The following is a 17,871-nucleotide window of genomic DNA, read 5'->3' as shown; positions in this document are numbered from 1 at the left end:
ACTCTCGGACTTGTGAAGGTGAAGGATTTTTAGATTTATAAAAATTATATACACAAAAATATTAACAATGGTGCAAGAGGTACTGGGGTTTAGGATTCCACCGAATTCATTTCTTAAGGTTCAAATAATGATTCTTTTAACAATTATAGCTCAGTAAATATATAAAATATATTGACTCTTATTTTGCCAAGATAAATTCTCCAAATATTAGATGTAAATGTTATGCATGAGGCATCAAATCATCTAAGCTAAGCATGCCGCATCAAATCAAATGACAACTAATTTTTTCAAATCATAATTTCAATTAAAATTAGTGCAAAAGTCATGAGAAGAATTAAATATAATTACCCAAGTGTGAAATAAGGCTTCCTCCATCACCCCAGTGTTGGGGTTTAGCTCCTCATATTAATCATAATCTCAAAATATATTATTATTGCTCCAAAGTTGATTACAAATGAGTAAACAATGCCACAGAGAAATCGCAACAGCAGTTCCTGTTGCGAAGACGATGTTGGACTGTTACAGAGAAACAAATGGTGACGGAAAATAAAGTTCTGTGGCTGAATATGCTGTTGCGAAGATGAAGAAACTGTTGCGATTTGGATGAAGAAACCGTGGCCGATTCCTTGTTCTTCAGTGCAGCAGCAGCAGCAGTTTCTCTGTCAATTTTCTCTCAATTCCTATGGATTCTACACTCCTCCTATCGACCCCAAACTCTCGACATACCTTCTACTCGACACAAGGAGTCCTTTTATACCCAACAGGAGCGTTTAATCTCTCCATAACTCGAGATAATCTTCATTATTGCCGCTGTCCAAAAATAGGGAATAATTGCCAAAAATAGAAGATTCTTACGTACTATTGCTTCCTGAACACTCCCAATTGCCTTATACACGCCTCAGCACTCGTCCAATGCTAGTATAACTCCTCCATGCACGCTATAACTCCAGTTTTGCTTGCTTACAGTGCGTGTTGCTCTGTTTTGGTTTGGTGAATCATCACGCGTTTTCCAGTCAATTAAGATCAAACCCACTGCCCAAAATATCTTCCTTAGGATATATCACATCTTCCTACCAAGTTTGAGCCATTGAATCGCACCACAACACCTTCATTTTGTCGATTGAAATTCTGCCAGTTGATGAACCAATTTTCCCGCCAAAATCGAAATTCAAATGAAGAAGAGGGTGTCCTGGGGGTGCCCTTAGTAATTAGTTACCCCTTATCCAAAAGCGAGAGTCCGAATAACACTTGTCCTCCGGGTGCCAAAATCAACTTTTCGAGCCAAATTTTCCAAAAATGTTTATTTCCTAAAAATACATAAAAACACAATATTAGTACAAAAATAGAGTTCCAACAATACGGACATTGAGGACAAATTAAACACAAAAAATGTGTCTATCACTTTTCTTCATCCATCTTCTTCAACACGACATCACTGGTGGTGAAAGAAGTGTCACCTTCCACCGCTTTCCTTATAGCATCAATCTTTTGACGAAGCCACTTCAGATTGAAGCCAAGTTCTTCAGCTTTATTCAAGTTGTACTCCCAATCAAAGAGTACATCCCGAGTGACAGTATTTCCAGTTGTGATGCGGATATCATTTATAACACGCAATATGGCTTCTACTTTCCTCGTCAAGAAATAACTATGCTCCGGATCCTTAGTAACGACGATGTGCCCATACATCTTCCACGATTTCTCGTACAAGCCTGCATATCCAATGGGAACTCTAAATCCGCCAACTAGTTCATGATACGGGAGTGAAGCATCGAACGGAGGATCAAAAGCAACTCCTGCACTTGGATATTCATGCACCACTATACGGTTCTCAATTACTGGAGCAGCCTCGAGGGCAACAGTTTCTTCAGTATTCTCTACTGGTGTTTCGATTTCTTCTATCACTGAAGCAACAACAATCTGAGTTTCCAAGACTTCAATGACAACCTTCTCATGGCATTGAAGTGCAGAGATTGTTGTCTCTTCATCAATAACTCCAGGGCAGTTTGAGTTATCCTCATTGGTTTCAATATCCTCAACTTCGGTATTTGGCACCTAATACGAAGATTACATGAGGATTAGAGTCATTTAAGCTTGAAACCAAATGAGATCATAAAATACATCATACAAGCAATCCAACATCATCAATATTAATCATTATACACTCAAGGCACGAGCAAATAGCATGAAAGTCATGAAAATACGTTTTACGGTAACCTCGTCTGAAGAAACTGTACTCTTCCCTGTACTAAAAGACGAAATGGGAGCAATCTACGAGTAATCTGAAGATGGGTTATATACCATTCTCTTCGTATGGATGTCCTCTACAACTTCTAAAAATTTCATGACAATCCGATGAACGAGCAAAGATATGTGGCTAAAACATGGAGCAACATGCCATCTGAAAAAGTTCTAAAGGTCTCCTGGAAGTTCACTATTTCGCCTTTTTCAGGCCCTAAACATGCTCAAACTTCAAAGAGCTTCTGTGTTAAAGCTTGGAATTTTTTTGGGCTTGAAGATACATGTGCAAACCGCGAAAATACGACTTCGGACGAAGATTCTACAGCGTTTCTATAAAATCTGAAGTCTGAAATTTTCCGGTGACGTATTTCGGCAAAGTTATCCATAAATTCACATGGATTTTCATTCATTCACGAATCAGCGATATCATACTTCTTTGAAGAAATTACAGGAGATATACTTACTAAGGGAGTCTCTAAATCATTTGAAGGCTCGACGATGCCAGAATCTCCGTTGACAACACCGCTATCTCCATTTGGTTCGGGATTTCGGGAATTCTCCATATTCCCATCTCCCAAAGAAGAGTGCGCTTCATCAACATGATTCTTATCTACAATGATTTCTTCCTGGATTCATCAACAAAAATTATTATTATTTCATTCAAGGAGATGCCGCGATCACCTGCACGAAAGAGATATTTACATCGACTTCTTCATCAGTACTGGATTCCTGAATTGTTCGCCTGGGAACAAGTTGAAGACCGTCAATCGATGGAGAAAATGTCTGAAAAGAAATAACAAAACCTTGGTCTCGTGATCCTAATTGAACGGGCAGGATAAAGTCATGACACAAGGAGCGCTAACAACTCACCAAAGAAACGGCTGGGCATTGCACGTCATTTGCTAACATCATGTAGTCCTTACTTCTGGGTGCTCCGCCCAAAGACTTTCTTCCATTTTTGAGGAGTCTACATTGATCTGAAACCTCACTACATGATCATCCTGTGGTATAGTTGATGAAATAACCAGTAGTACAACTCAGTATGAAGGATCTCTCACCATCACTCAAAGGTCCCAGAAGTACCATTTCTTGAAGTTACACCCGCGGAGATGTCATCCCTGGAAACATCGTCTTTGAAAGTGTCATCATGGGAGTCAGTCATTCTTGCAAAGTGGTTGTGACAGATGCATAACATTCAGCGCATCATTTATACAAAATGCAGGATTCAGCAAAACAACGAATCATGGAATAAAGATGCTCACATTAGCGTCTGCAAAAATGGTAACTTTCAACTCTTACCTGTTTACGATTCCACTAACAGTACATGAGTTAATACTTCAAATCTTGGTTGTTCCTTCAAACCTGTTAAGACGAGCAAAATTCTGACATGATTTTCACAAAACCGTGAACAACCCATGTAAATTTTACAATGTGAACATTCACTGGTTTCTCAAAATATGGACAGACGTCCATTCTACGATTGTGAAAACTCACATATATACATTCTTTCACCATGTATGGTTGTCTACTTTCAACAATTGTTCAAAATCAAAACATTGATTTTAAAAAATATATTTTAACATGAAACTCACGTAAATTTGAAAAATATATTTATATATTTTTGCTCCCTCGCACGAGCATCTGTCTTTGAAGCGAGAGTATATTTTCAAAGATTTCCGAAAGCTCGAAGATAAAAATTTTCATGAAGTCTCATAAATTTTTTTTATTACTAACAGACGCACGTCTATCAAAAAAAAAATCTTTTCTCTCATACGAGCATCCACCTTTGAAACGAGAGTTTATTCCACTTTGTGAAATCTCACATATTTAAAATATAAAATTCCGGTTTTCGTGAAAGCTCATAGACAAATTTTATATCATTAGACTCAGGTCTATTTTGTTTGTTCCTTAAACTAACGAGCGAACGAGCGTCTATTCATAAAACAAGGATTTGTTTCCATGGGCCCGTCCTGCGAATCCTGACCAACCACGGACTCGTCGTCCAAACCAGCGGTTCAACACCAATTTATGCTCATCAAACGGCACTCCAATCATGACATTGAAGCATTCATCAAGTTGTGGTTTGCTCATGCTCTCTAAATCCGGTAACGTCTCAACTTACGACTAAGTTCAATTACTGGTATTGTTATTTATGGCCGGAAAATCACCATTTAATGCTGACTGAGAAACACAACTTTCCTCAGTAAGCCGGGGACTTAATGTAGATGGTGGATTTTCGACAAGGGCTAAAATCGTAAACTCATAATTATACGAAGCTATGATCCAGTAATCAGACGTGAGTATCGAGACATGGGTCTCTCATCGAATTCTCAATGGAGAGTACTTTCTCTCATATGTAGATATGTAGTCTCACGACTGGACAACGGCATATCTCATGAATACTGAGTACTTTCAATGATTATTTCTATATAGTATCATGAGATGGACGGCTCCTAGACAGCTTGCTCTGCTAGTATAGAGCGATAACGTCTTCAGGAACAAACAACGAGTTTACCCTGACTATATAAAGGATATGACTTACCGACAAGCTCATATCGGGATAATTAATGTTCCTAGACAGCTTGCTCTGCTAGTATAGAACCACAAAGTTAATTATTCCTAATTACAATTGCTCTTATTCCATGGTCGAATCCACGACTGGTCCATTGGAATGGCAATAACAATTGCTCCTATTCCATGGTGGAATCCACGACTGGTCCCATGGAATGGAAATAACAATTGATCCTATTCCATGGTCGAATCCACGACTGGTCCCATGGAATGGCAATAACAATTGCTCCAATTCCATGGTCGAATCTGCGACTAGTCCCATGGAATGGCAATAAATAATTGTTCTGATTCTATGATCGAACCCACGGCTTGATCTCATAGAATAGCAATAACTAAATTATCTCATTACTCCGATTTCATGATCGAATCCACCACTGGTCTCATAAATGGTAATAGACAAATCTTAATTACTCTGATTCTATGGTCGAATCTACGATCTCATGGAATGCTAATGCTCACTTTATTATTCTGAATTCGTAGTCGAATCCTCAGCCGATCCTATGAATTAATAATAAACATCTTATTACTCAGTTTTGTAAATTATTCTCCACTGAATTCCACAATTAGAAATAAATAATAAATAACCGGGCGTGTGAGCTACCTCTAAGTAAGCCCCGATTCAAATGGTGAAAGTGTATTCAACGACGATACACTAACAGTCACCGCACGAACGAGTATTTCAAAATACAACGAAACGATGAACCTATGCAAAATAGGGAAGAAAATAATAAATAATTAAAAATATTGACCAAGGTGCTGGGAACACGGACACACGACCTATCGACCGTGTCGTAATCAATTCCACGCCAGTTTTATATTTTTAATACATTTTTATTATTTTCCGTGATTTGATGAAAATTCTCTTATCTGATCAAATTTCCTTCGTCTCGAGGAAACTCCTCGGTTTCATGGTACTTCCATAAATCCATAAAAAATAATATAAAATTAAGGAAAGGAGTGTGGGGCGTGACCATTGGCCAATCGGCCATGCCTTGGTCCCAACCGGCCCCACACCTCACGGTTCCTTATTATTTTATTATTATTATTATCATTTCTCTAATTTCATGAAAAACTCCTTGATTTCATGGTATTTTTTGTACAAATCATCATATAATAATAAAATAAAATAAAATTATGAAAACTTGTGGGACCGGGCCACTAGCCGGCCGGCCATGCCCTAGCCGGTCCCACACGCCCTTTGCTTTATTATTTTATTATTATTTTTCCTTGAATTCATCAAATTCCTTGATTTTATGATATTTTTTCTCAAATTAGGAAAAATTCCCTCAAATCATCAAAAATACCTAAAAAATATTAAAAAATTATGAAAAACTCGTGGGACCGGGCCACTAGCCGGCCGGCCATGCCTCCATGGTCCCACATGCCCGTGTTTTTATTATTTTAATATTTTGCTTTCATGAACTCATGAAAACTCCTTCAATTCATGGAAACTCCCTAAATTCATCAAATTTCTCAAAATTCATGAATTTTTCATAAAATCATCAAAATATTATAAAATTAAGGAAAGGCACCACGGGACCGTGGTCACGACCGGCCGACCATGCCTTGACCACGGCGGTCCCACGCCTCCTCATTCCTTATTTTATAATTATTTTTCATCGTCTCATGGTGTTTTCCTCAGTTTCGTCGAAACCCTAATTTTGGCATATGTTCTCGAATGGATGCTCAATTGCACGCCAGAAAATATCAAAATTCTAAGGACTGAGACGCGGACGCCTTAGGGACACGAGCACGCTCTCTTGACCGACCAAGATTGGCTCTTTGGCTCACGGAAGCCGGTCCCATCCATTTTCACAGTTTTGACTTAATTTGCACAATTGCTCGTATTAGGTCCAAAACTCTTCCAAACACTTTGGATTTTCATGAATTGATCGTCAAGCGGTCACGTGACAAACCGGGGCCGTTTCATGACTCCATGGTCGGTCCCTCACCTCGTCATAATTAATTAGATTTTCTCACCTAAGGCTCAGACGAGCATTTTTGAATAAATGATTAAGCCAACATTTAATCATTCTTCCACCAACAAATCGTCAAATCTTCAGGAGTTATTCGTATTTGCTCACGTGAGCATATGGAAACTACATGGTTGATCCACGGTCCCATATAGTCGCTCCCTCCTTCGTCCTATGGTTAAACTTCTGACGAACCATGAATTGATCATCAATTGATCAAATTAGGGTTTCTGAATCCAAAGATCATCATTCCAGATTCCAACCTTAATAATTTTACGACGGCCTCTTGGTCATTAATTTTATTAATTATGCTCGGTTCAACGACCAGTATTCTAATTAATATTTTTGGTACGCTGCCAATAATCCATCAGATGAACAACACATGCTCAGACGATCAAATATTCAACAATTCATCACATGAGCAACACTTGCTCAGATGATAAATATTTGCTAAAAACAAGGAATATTGGTTCAACAATCAATATTCAACGATCCATCGAATGAGCAATACTTGCTCACTTCATCGTAAGAACTATACCTCTGTCTCATGACATGTTCAACTCATGAGTTTCAGAACATCATGTTCAACTCAGCAACTACATGGACTCATTGTCCCATCAAACCAAGAAGTCATCAATTGACTAACATACCACGAGATGTCAATCGTGTCACTTTGGGGGGGATATCACTTAGGGTTTTGGTCCGGCGGTCTACGACACGTGTGTTCAAACACACGATGGAATGTGAGCAAGTCGTGCAATCAGTTGAAGGAATTCACGAGGTAGTGGGTGGAAAATCGACCAAGTCTCCACACGTTGAGCAACTGGTTTCAAACACGATCTCCTCAACTCATCAATTGAGCAACTACTCTCAATTGAGCAATTTCAATCATTCAGAGCTTATCATATTCAGAACTCACACACCCACAATCTTTGATTACCATTGATTCCACACATTTCCCAGCTTCCCTCCTACAGATCAACCCATCCTCTCTTGTGACCGAATTTACTCTGGAATGGTCATTGTCTTGATTTAGGCCGGAGTACTACAAATTGATTTCTCGAATCTAAAGCACCCCCTTTGCATCGGTGCATCTGTGTGAGGTTTAACATTTCGCTCGGTTCGAGGAGACTCCTCCGTACGGTCGTCTCCTCAATTCCTTAAAAACCAGCAATCGTTTTTCCCCATCTACAACTCCAAGTACTAGTAAAATCAATTTTGTCTGTGCTAATGAAAAATTCCTAAGTGAAAATTTCACTGACATCAAAAGTGACAAACTACCTTCAGCAGCTGATGTTCCCATGAACAAAGATTGTCATCCTTTAAAAACGGCTCATATGATAATAGTCAAAAACATTCCCTTCAACTGTTGTTATTGCGGAAACAAAGATAACCTTGAAAGGAGTATCGTTTTCGACTGTGGAATAAAAAACTTCATAACATTCTTGTGTGGACTTCTAAAGAAGTAATCAAACCTGTTTCTCATTATGCTGGTGTTAAAGGTCTAGTCTGCAGTAAAGAAAAGTGTTGTGATGAGCCAATTCTTGGTTATAAATATGACACCAAAACTGTTTACAAGTGTAAAGGGAAGAATGTTATATGGACGACTGACTCGTTAAATTGTGATGTGAAGAGAAGAAGCCATCGAATGAAGAATTTTTTTTCAAACTCCTTGTCTTTCCCTGAAGGAAGTCTTGAATCTAAAGTATCTGTCCCCGAATACATTCACATTAATAATCGCGTCTCGGAACTAAAAACTAGTATAAATAGACTCAAGCGCATCATTAAGAAGGCGAGGAAGGCAGCAACTTCAGGTAATTCTTTTCCTCCTCTTGTATATTCTCTTGTGAATAATCCTATTGACCTTTCTTAAGATCTTCAAGAAATTAAAAGGTAAACTTTCAATACCTTTGATAGTAATATGCTCATCAAATTACAAATTAACTGCTCAAGTGAGCATCCTCTTTGAAACCGTGTGAGGATGCTCATAATTCTCAAGAAGTTTATTTGTCTTGAGAAAGTGGTCTTTGTTGTATTATTATTTTTTTTAATAAAATGATCATCTTACTGTTGAGACCTGCTCCGGTTAATTATTACATATTGTAATATATTTGATCAATAACTCTTGAGAATTATCTCTTTGTTGCTTACCTTGAAAACTCGTGTTTTGTCTTCTTAATGACAGTTAATCTGTTGATTTCAACAACTACTTTATGCTCACTTCTGATCTAAGTTGTTCTGTCATTAGAATATGTTTTCATCAAAACATATTTTTAAATAGGATCCATTGGCTTGTTGGTTCTGAGGCTGGCTCATAATCACTGACGTTTGTGCACCCGACCCTTACCGATCGTAAACGAGTAACCCTAGGGTTTCCCTATGAAGCACTCATATATATATATGCATCATGGTTTTTCTTCTTCTCTTGATACATACACGTTCCATAACGTCAATAGTTCTCTTGAATCTTTGTGGTGTGCATAATGGATGGATGCAAAAAGGAAGACAAAGTTGAAAAGAGAAACGTAATTGAGTTTCACAAGAACCCTTTTTTCATAACTTGCTATCATATTGTTGATCATGAAAAAAAAAACTTCCAGTTCAGATGTCATCTCAATTGGTCGGAAATCTTCTTCGACATTTTGAGGTCGTACGTGAACAACTTGGAATTGCAACAAATAATCTTGAATTTCTAAAAAACGAACTGAAGAAAGCAACTGATGAACTTGTTTGTTTTCGATCTCTGGTCGCGGGTCATGTCTGATGACTTTCGGTTGCGTTCTTTCTAGGATTTATATTTCTTAATGTCTAGGAAACTTCTTATGATAATTTATTCTTGTGTTTTAAGAAGGATAACTAGGGTTTGGAATAGCAATTATTGTGAGTACACATAGCTATTGCCAACGATTTTCATCTTGCAATATTTTTAGATTTATTTATTTAAATTCTAAAGTTTATTTTGAAGATGATTTTGCAGTATTAATCTTTATTGGTTTCATATATTGCAAAAATTATTATGGGATATGTGCGTTTGCGTCCGAGAGCTATGATTGTCCCATATTTGTCAAAAGTTAAGCCTATTGTGTCATTATGCAAATGGTGATGGAAGATAAGATGACATTTTAATTACAAAGATTAAGTCTATGGTATCATTATGCAAATATTGATAAAAAATAGAATGAATCTTTGAATATTCCACAATATTGATCCTTCCCTGATCCACATTTATGTGAAAGTACTGTGCGGCTCTGTAAGTTCTCTTATGTTGAGCATTTCCGATAGAATTAATCATGGGTTCACTTGTGGTTAATTTAATTGAGTTTTCTGGATACAAATTCATGTTTCATGTAATTTGTTAATGTCCAAAGAAATCCTTCTTTTCTTGCAAAAGTAAGGTCGCTCTTGTTGTTCTTTCGGGAATGACATTTTATGGGGGAGAGTTCTTATTTGAACTTGTGCTTAATTTCCAAATCTTTGTGGGGAGTACGGCTGTGGAATATTGTAGGAGTTTTCTTATATATTTATAAACTCATTGATGAACGCATTTAGTTTCGACTATATGATTGCATCTAAACAAAGTTGATATGTTTTCTTTTAGTCATGAAGAATCTCTTTGAGAATTTCATTATGATCCCACTAGTTTTCTTACCTTTGCCAATTTATATTGACAAAAATGGGGAGAATAAATGTGTAGTTCATACTACAAATACATGTGGTTTACGAATCATTATGTAAGGGGGAGTGGTATTCATATGAGATGAAGTATTGACTAAGGGGGAGTGATACATATCACCATAGTATTGTTGTCAAAGTTGTGGTACAATTGAAGTTTGATGTTGTGTAATAATACTATGACATTGTATAACAATACGAAAACATCTTGTTTTTATATATTGTTATATCTACGGTTCTTCAATAACTATGATGCTGAGTTGAACACGTTCAGAATCATTGGAGTACTTGGAAGTGACGAAGATTTCAAGTAATGTTGAAGAACCAAGGAAATCAAGCATTTGGATGAGAAGCTACAAAGTTTATTTATTTTGTAATATATATGTGTTGATAGTTTTGTCACTAAAATTGACAAAGGGGGAGATTGTTAGATCACTGCTCGGTTGAACTCGCAAGCGTTGCTATCTCAAGCTTGTTTCTCAAGTTTAGTTTCCAAAACTATAAGTCTTGATTTCTAGTATACATATAGCTAAGTATCGGATTACGATAGTAAGTGTAGTTGAGCATTAGACTTGACGACGTTCATCGATTGAAGACGAAGAACTACTAAGGGGAGCTTGTGGAACTTCATCAACAAAAGGTATGTGGAGACTTGAACTCATCTATCACTCAAAAGTCTATCTACTCTATCTCCTATTTGAGACAAAAGTCATATAGCTATATAAAATTCGATTATACACATTTGATATTTCGAGTTGAGTTTAACTCGCTTACATATTTCTCGAAATATGTGTTGGTAAGCTTTCACTTTAACCAAGTTCATCTTATATTCTTTACGAAAGTCAAAAGATGGTCGTATGAAAATATCCTAGTAGCATCTTACATTATTTGTGTGGGACTTTTGAGTGAAAGATATGAGGTTCTCAATGAACCTGCAAACATCTAGTAAAGATATCCTAGTAGCATCTTACATTGAAAGATATGAGGTTCTCAATGAACTTTGATTTTATTTGTCTAGTAAATCTTCTATTTTCTTGTTTTGTTTAGAAGAATAACTAGAGTTTGGAATAGCCATTATTGTGACTACACATAGCTATGTCTAACGTTTTCATCTTCATGTTTTTAGGTTTATTTGTTTAAATTGTAAAATTGTTTTGAAGATGATTTTTGCAGTATTAATCTTTATGGTTTTATATATTGCAATTTTTTATGGGATATGTGTGTTTGCGTCCGTGAACTATGATTGTCCCATACCTTGTCAAAAGTTAAGTCTTTCATATGTCGATATGCATGTATTGATAAAAGAATGAATGAGATTTTGACATTACAAAAGTTAAGCCTATTATATCATTTATTGATGGAAGATAGATTAAAATATTTTTTTTACAAGGATTATGTCTATTGTATGTCATTGTGCGAATAGTGATGGAAAATAGAATGAATCCTTGTGTATTCCGCAGTATTGATCTTCCCTGATCCATATTTTTATGTTTATACTGTGAGGCTCCGTAAGTTCTCTTATATCGAGCATGACCAATTAAATTCATCACTTTTTGTGGTTAATTTGATTGTATATTTCCGATTAAATTAATCATGAGTTCTCTTGTGGTTAATTTAATTGAGTATTTTTGGATTCAAATTCATACTCGTATGTGATTTGTTATGTCCAAAAAAATCCTTCTTTTCTTTTGAAATTAAGGTCGCTCTTTTGTTCTTTCGGGAATGATATATTATGGGTGAGAGTTCTTAATTGAACTTGTGCTTAATTGCCAAATCTTTGTGGGGAGTGCGGCTGTGGAATATTATAGGGGTTATCTTGTATCTTTATAAACTCCTTGATAAAAGCATTTAGCTTCGGCTATATGATTGCATCTAAATAAGTTGATATGTGCTTTTTTTTTGTCATGAAATGTCTCTTTTGGAAATTTCATTAGGATCCCGTTTTCGTACCTTTGCCAATTTTATTGACAAAAAGGTGGAGAATTAATATGTAGTTCACACTACAAATACATATGGTTTTAGGATCATTATGTAAGGGGGGGAGGTTTCCATGTGAGATGGAGTATTGACTAAGGGGGAGTGATACATATCACCATAGTATTGTTGTCGAAGTTGTTGTTAGAGCATTGCTCGGTCGAACTCGCATGCGTTGCTATCTCAAGCATGTTTGTTAATATTGGTGATCAAAACTATAAGTCTTGATTACTAGCCTATTAGAGCTAAGGTCTTGGATTCAGATAGAAAGTGTAGTTGAGCTCAAGACTCCATGAAAATCATCATACAAGACGAAGGACTACTCAAGGAACTGGTGGATCTTCATCGGTGAAAAGGTATGTGGAGACTTGAACTTATCTGTCACTCAAAAGTATATTTACTCTATCTTCTACTCTTGAGACAAAAGTCGTTGATATATAGACTTTCATTATACATATTTGCTATTTCGATCCGAGTTTATCTCGCCTATATATTTCTCGAAATATGTGTTGGTAAGTTTTCGCTTTAGTCGAATTCATCTTTACCAAGTGACGAAATTCATGTTATGTTTCAATCACTTTGAAAATTTCTCTGACGAAAAATGGTATGTGAATAACGACTATATAACGTTCTCTGAGAATGTTTCAATGATTGAAATGAGAGTTTAGATTACCTAACCATTGGTGGATATAAGCATTGTTATGGAAACACATATATGCATAATTCCTATTCCTTGAACCAAAGTTTGCTAAACTTTGTTGATCAAGAGAAGTTGGAAGTGGCGTGAGCCAAGTCCACGAACTAAATCCGCGAACTAAGTCCGCGAACTTGCGGAACTTCTCGGCCCAAGATTTTCTGCTGGAGCTCGTGTACTCCTTCCATGAGCTTAAGTCCGCGAACCCAGTCCGCGAAATTGAGTAGGTTATATCTAAAGTCGGTTGTTCTTGAACTAATGATTTAAATAAACTAAGGAATGATTTTGCAAACTGTGGCTATAAAGTTCATGAACCGATTCGAGTGAATCAAACCGATTTTGCTTCAATTGTGTCTTGTGTAATTACATAAGATTTCCTTGCAATTGAACAACTCTCTAACTAGTTCATTTGAGTCATTTGAACTAGTTATGGTGAAGAAGAATAAGGTTGATATGAGAGTAATCATATGGTTAACCATTTGGTTGACTTGTTGAACCAACAAATGTTAATGTTTGGGTACGGTTCATAAACCCAAAATTGAACATTTCATTTGTGTGTAACAAGCTAAGTTTTCGATCTAACGGTTGAGAAATATTAGCTTGAATCTAATCAGGTTTTTATCTAACGGTGAATATTGAATGCTTTGTTACTAAGCTAACATTGATTGCAAACCCTGATTTGAAAGTGTACATAAGGGAGAACTCTAGCAACTGGAAAACCTAATCCTCACACATTCTGTGTGATACTAGTTGTGCTAAGCTAGAGTCGATTCTCCTTTAACCTTTGGTTTTTTCTTCTAAACCAGGTTAACGACTTAAAGACTTCATTGGGATTGTGAAGCCAGACTGATACTACTTTTCTTGTAGTTGTGTGATCTAATCTTGCATCTTCTATCGTCCGAGTACAATTGAAATAATTGGCTTGAGATTTTATATTTCCGATAGGTAATATAGAAAAGTAATCACAAACAAACTTCGTCTCATCGTTTGTGATTCCGCAATATCTTTTTTCGTTGCGTCGATTCAGATTATTGTGAGGTGACTGATAATACTAATCTGTTCTTCGGGAATATAAGTATGGTATTATTGATTGGTTCATGTTCACCTTGATTTATCGAAAGACGGAACAAAACTCGCAGGTATATTCGTGGGAAACAGATTTATCTATTATCGTAGAATTTTCTGTGTGATACAGATTTGTTTATTAAACTCTTCGACTTTGGGTTGTAGCAACTCTTAGTTGTGGGTGAGATTAGCTAAGGGAATCAAGTGCGCAGTATACTGCTGGGATCAGAGGCATAGGAGCATAAATGTGCCTTGGATCAGTGTGAGATTGATTGGGGTTCAACTAAAGTCCATACCGAAGTTAATTTGGAGTAGGCTAGTGTCTGTAGCGTCTTAATAAAGTGTGTGTTCAATCTGGACTAGGTCCCGGGTTTTTCTGCCTTTTCGGTTTCCTCGTTAACAAAATCTCTGGTGTCTGTGTTATTTCTTTTCCGCGTTATATTTGTTTATATAATTGAAATATCACAGGTTGTACGTAAGTTCAATCAATTGTGAATATGACTTTTGGGTTGTCGATTAAATTGATTGATACTTGGATATTGGTTTTTGATACCGTCCAAGTTATTTCTTATATTCAATCGGGATCGCAAATTCCTATTTGTTTGATTACAGATTGAATTGAGAAATTGAGATATAACTCTTTGATATACTTTTCTTAAGATGGAGTCTGACTGTCTAGTTGATTCTCTTGAAAGTATATTGGAGTTGGTCCATACAGATTGCCAAACGAATTATTGGGTGTGGTTGTTAGACCCCCGCTTTTTCAATTGGTATCAGAGCTGGCAAACACACTAAGACCTCATAAGTCTGTGTTTGTAGCAATCTGATTCTATGGACAAAGGTGTTATCTCTATAAACGTACTACCAGCCTTCGATGACACGAACTACTTATGGTGGAAAAATTTTATGCGAGCTTTTCTTCAAGCATGTGATTTTCAATCATGGGTATATGTAGTTAATGGCTATGATGCTCCCGTTGTGGCAGTTGGAGATGTAAACGTTCCCAAAAACATTGGTGAATACAGTCATGTTGAGATACTTGCTACAAAGAAAAATTCCGACGGTTTGAATGCCATCATACATGCCATTACCCCAGATCTTCAGCACGACGTGACTACGTGTAATAAGTCTAAAGATGCTTGGGATATCTTAGAAATCGTATTTGAAGGGAATGCCGCAGAGAAAGAAGCAAGGCTTCAAAATCTAGCTTCTGACTGGGAAAACCTTCGCATGTATGATGATGAAATATTTGAGGAGTTTAACCAAAGACTTTATCAAATAGTTAACTCCTCATTTGCGTTAGGAAGAACTATTTCGGAGAAAGATATTGTGTGCAAAATTCTCAGATCTTTACCATCAAGATACGAGTCTAAGAAACATGTCATTGAAGAAGCAAACGATCTTTCTACACTCTTCAGAAATACTCTTGTTGGAAAGTTAAAGATCTTTGATAATGAACGCGCATCTAGAAAAGAGGTGATTTCTCTTAAAGCTGAAAACAATTCTGAATCCTCTAAAGATAAATCTGGTTCGCCAGATACTAAGTATGATACTCCACGACAATTTAGAAAATTCTTGAGAGATAGCAAAAAGAGTTTTTCTAAAGTTAAAACATCTCCTAATGATGATATACAATGCTATAACTGTCGTGGTTTCGGGCACTTGTCTTCAGTATGTCCTAGCTGGAGCCGTAGACGATCGGCATATGCAGCAGCTTTGCCTACTCTTGATGATGGTCCTGAATATTATAATCCCCAAGAGCTCGCAGGCGAGGTTGCATTAGCTTCTGGAAAAATTCTTTTGGATACTGATTCTGATTCTGACGAAGAAGTGTTCCATGTGGATCCAGTCGCTAATAATCTTCTTAAGGAATGTCATTAAAAACTCTCGGAAGCTGAAGGCACCATTTTAAGTGAGAGATTTAAATATGACATACTTTGTAGTTGGAATAAAGACTTCAAAGACCAACTTGATTCTAGTGGTGCAAGAGATTATCTCCACGAAATACGAAAGCTTAAAGAAGAAATTTCCGAAGGTCGATATCGAGAAATTACTCTTCAAGAAAGCTAGATAACTTGGAGAACATTGAGATGAACTTGCTATTTGATTCGGAACGAGAAGATCTCAAAGTTCAATGTGAATCATCCAAGAATGATCTAGTTATTGCACTTGAAAAGGTCAAAAGGTTGGAAGAAGAAAACTCGAGCTTAAAAGAGAGTTTGTCTAGAAATAGCAGCTCAGATAAATTAACCTCGATATTGGGAGCATGTAGAATTCATCGTGATACAAGAGGATTGGGATACGAAGGAATATACGCTCCTAGTATTTTCAAAGAGTTAAAATTTGTCAAAGCTAAAGATTCTTCTAAACCAAAACCTTCCACGATTGACAAAAGTGAAGTATCTCTATCAGCTGCCGATGACGAAAAGAGGAAATTCTGTCAAGCTCCAAAGCAAGCACATACATATTCAGGTAACACTAAACATAAATTTTTTTCATTCTACTAAACATTGTTTTTATTGTGGAAAGCCAGGTCATTTGCAGAGGAATTGCAGATATCTTAAACGAGATAAATCCATATTTGATTCTGTTAAGATGACAAGATCTGATGTTCCAAACTGGAGAAAAACTGAGTCTCATAATATCAATTCTTCTAGTATTTCCTCCAAGAAATTTCATAATTATATTGGGGAGAAAAAGAAATATGTTGCTCCAAAAGCTACTCAGAAATGGGTACCAAAGAAGATCAATAAAGCAACGAGTACTATTAAGAAGGATCTCCCAGACAAGAGTTCGACAAGGGATATCATCTTAAAAGGGTATGGAAAAGTTATTGAAAGTTTCAAGGAAGTTGTTAAAATCCTAGAGTCCATGCATGATTTTGTTTCAAATACCTGTGGTCAGCAAGATTTTGTTCACCTCAACACAACCTGATTGTGTTGAAAGTGCATCCTCACCAATAAGCCCTAGTAAATGCGGTAAGGATTGCAAAATAATTGGGGCGCACATATTATGGTTGAATACCATGCGTATGATTCTTAATTACCTAAATTGATGTGTGATTGAAATTCTTATGTATAACAGGTTAGAAGCAATAATCAATGCCATGGATGTTGGTTTTTATTGTCAAAGAATCTTTTTCATGCTCTTATGGTAACCATTCTTGGTGTAAATCCTTATGGAAAAGGTTATTCTTCCTTCTAAACATATCATTTCTTGTTTATACAAGTGTGTATCTTAGAAAAGATGATCACAATACATGATCTTCATAATTATATATTGTGTATTGTTACCATGAGATAGTTCTATTGTTTAGTAACTCGATCTCATGAGAGACTTTCAGTTATTGGTTCTCAGTTTGTATCTCCTTGTGGAGTTTCTAAAATCCGACATAAAACCTTAACTCTGGAGTAAGGTCACTCTTGTTGTTCTTTAGGGAATGACATCTTATGGGGGGGGGGGGGGGGGGGGGAGTTCTTTTTGAACTTGCGCTTAATTGCCAAATCTTTGTGGGGAGTGCGGCTGTGGAATATTATAGGGGTTACCTTGTATCTTTATAAACTCCTTGATGAATGTATTTATCTTCGGCTTTATGATTGCATCTAAAGAACAAGTTGATATTTTTGCATTCTTTTGGTCATGAGATGTCTCTTTCGGAAATTTCATTAGGATCCCGTTCTTGTA

This window comes from Papaver somniferum, chromosome 5 (genome assembly GCF_003573695.1).
Source record: "Papaver somniferum cultivar HN1 chromosome 5, ASM357369v1, whole genome shotgun sequence".
Taxonomy (NCBI): Eukaryota; Viridiplantae; Streptophyta; class Magnoliopsida; order Ranunculales; family Papaveraceae; genus Papaver; species Papaver somniferum.
Note: the sequence above shows the minus strand (reverse complement) of the source record.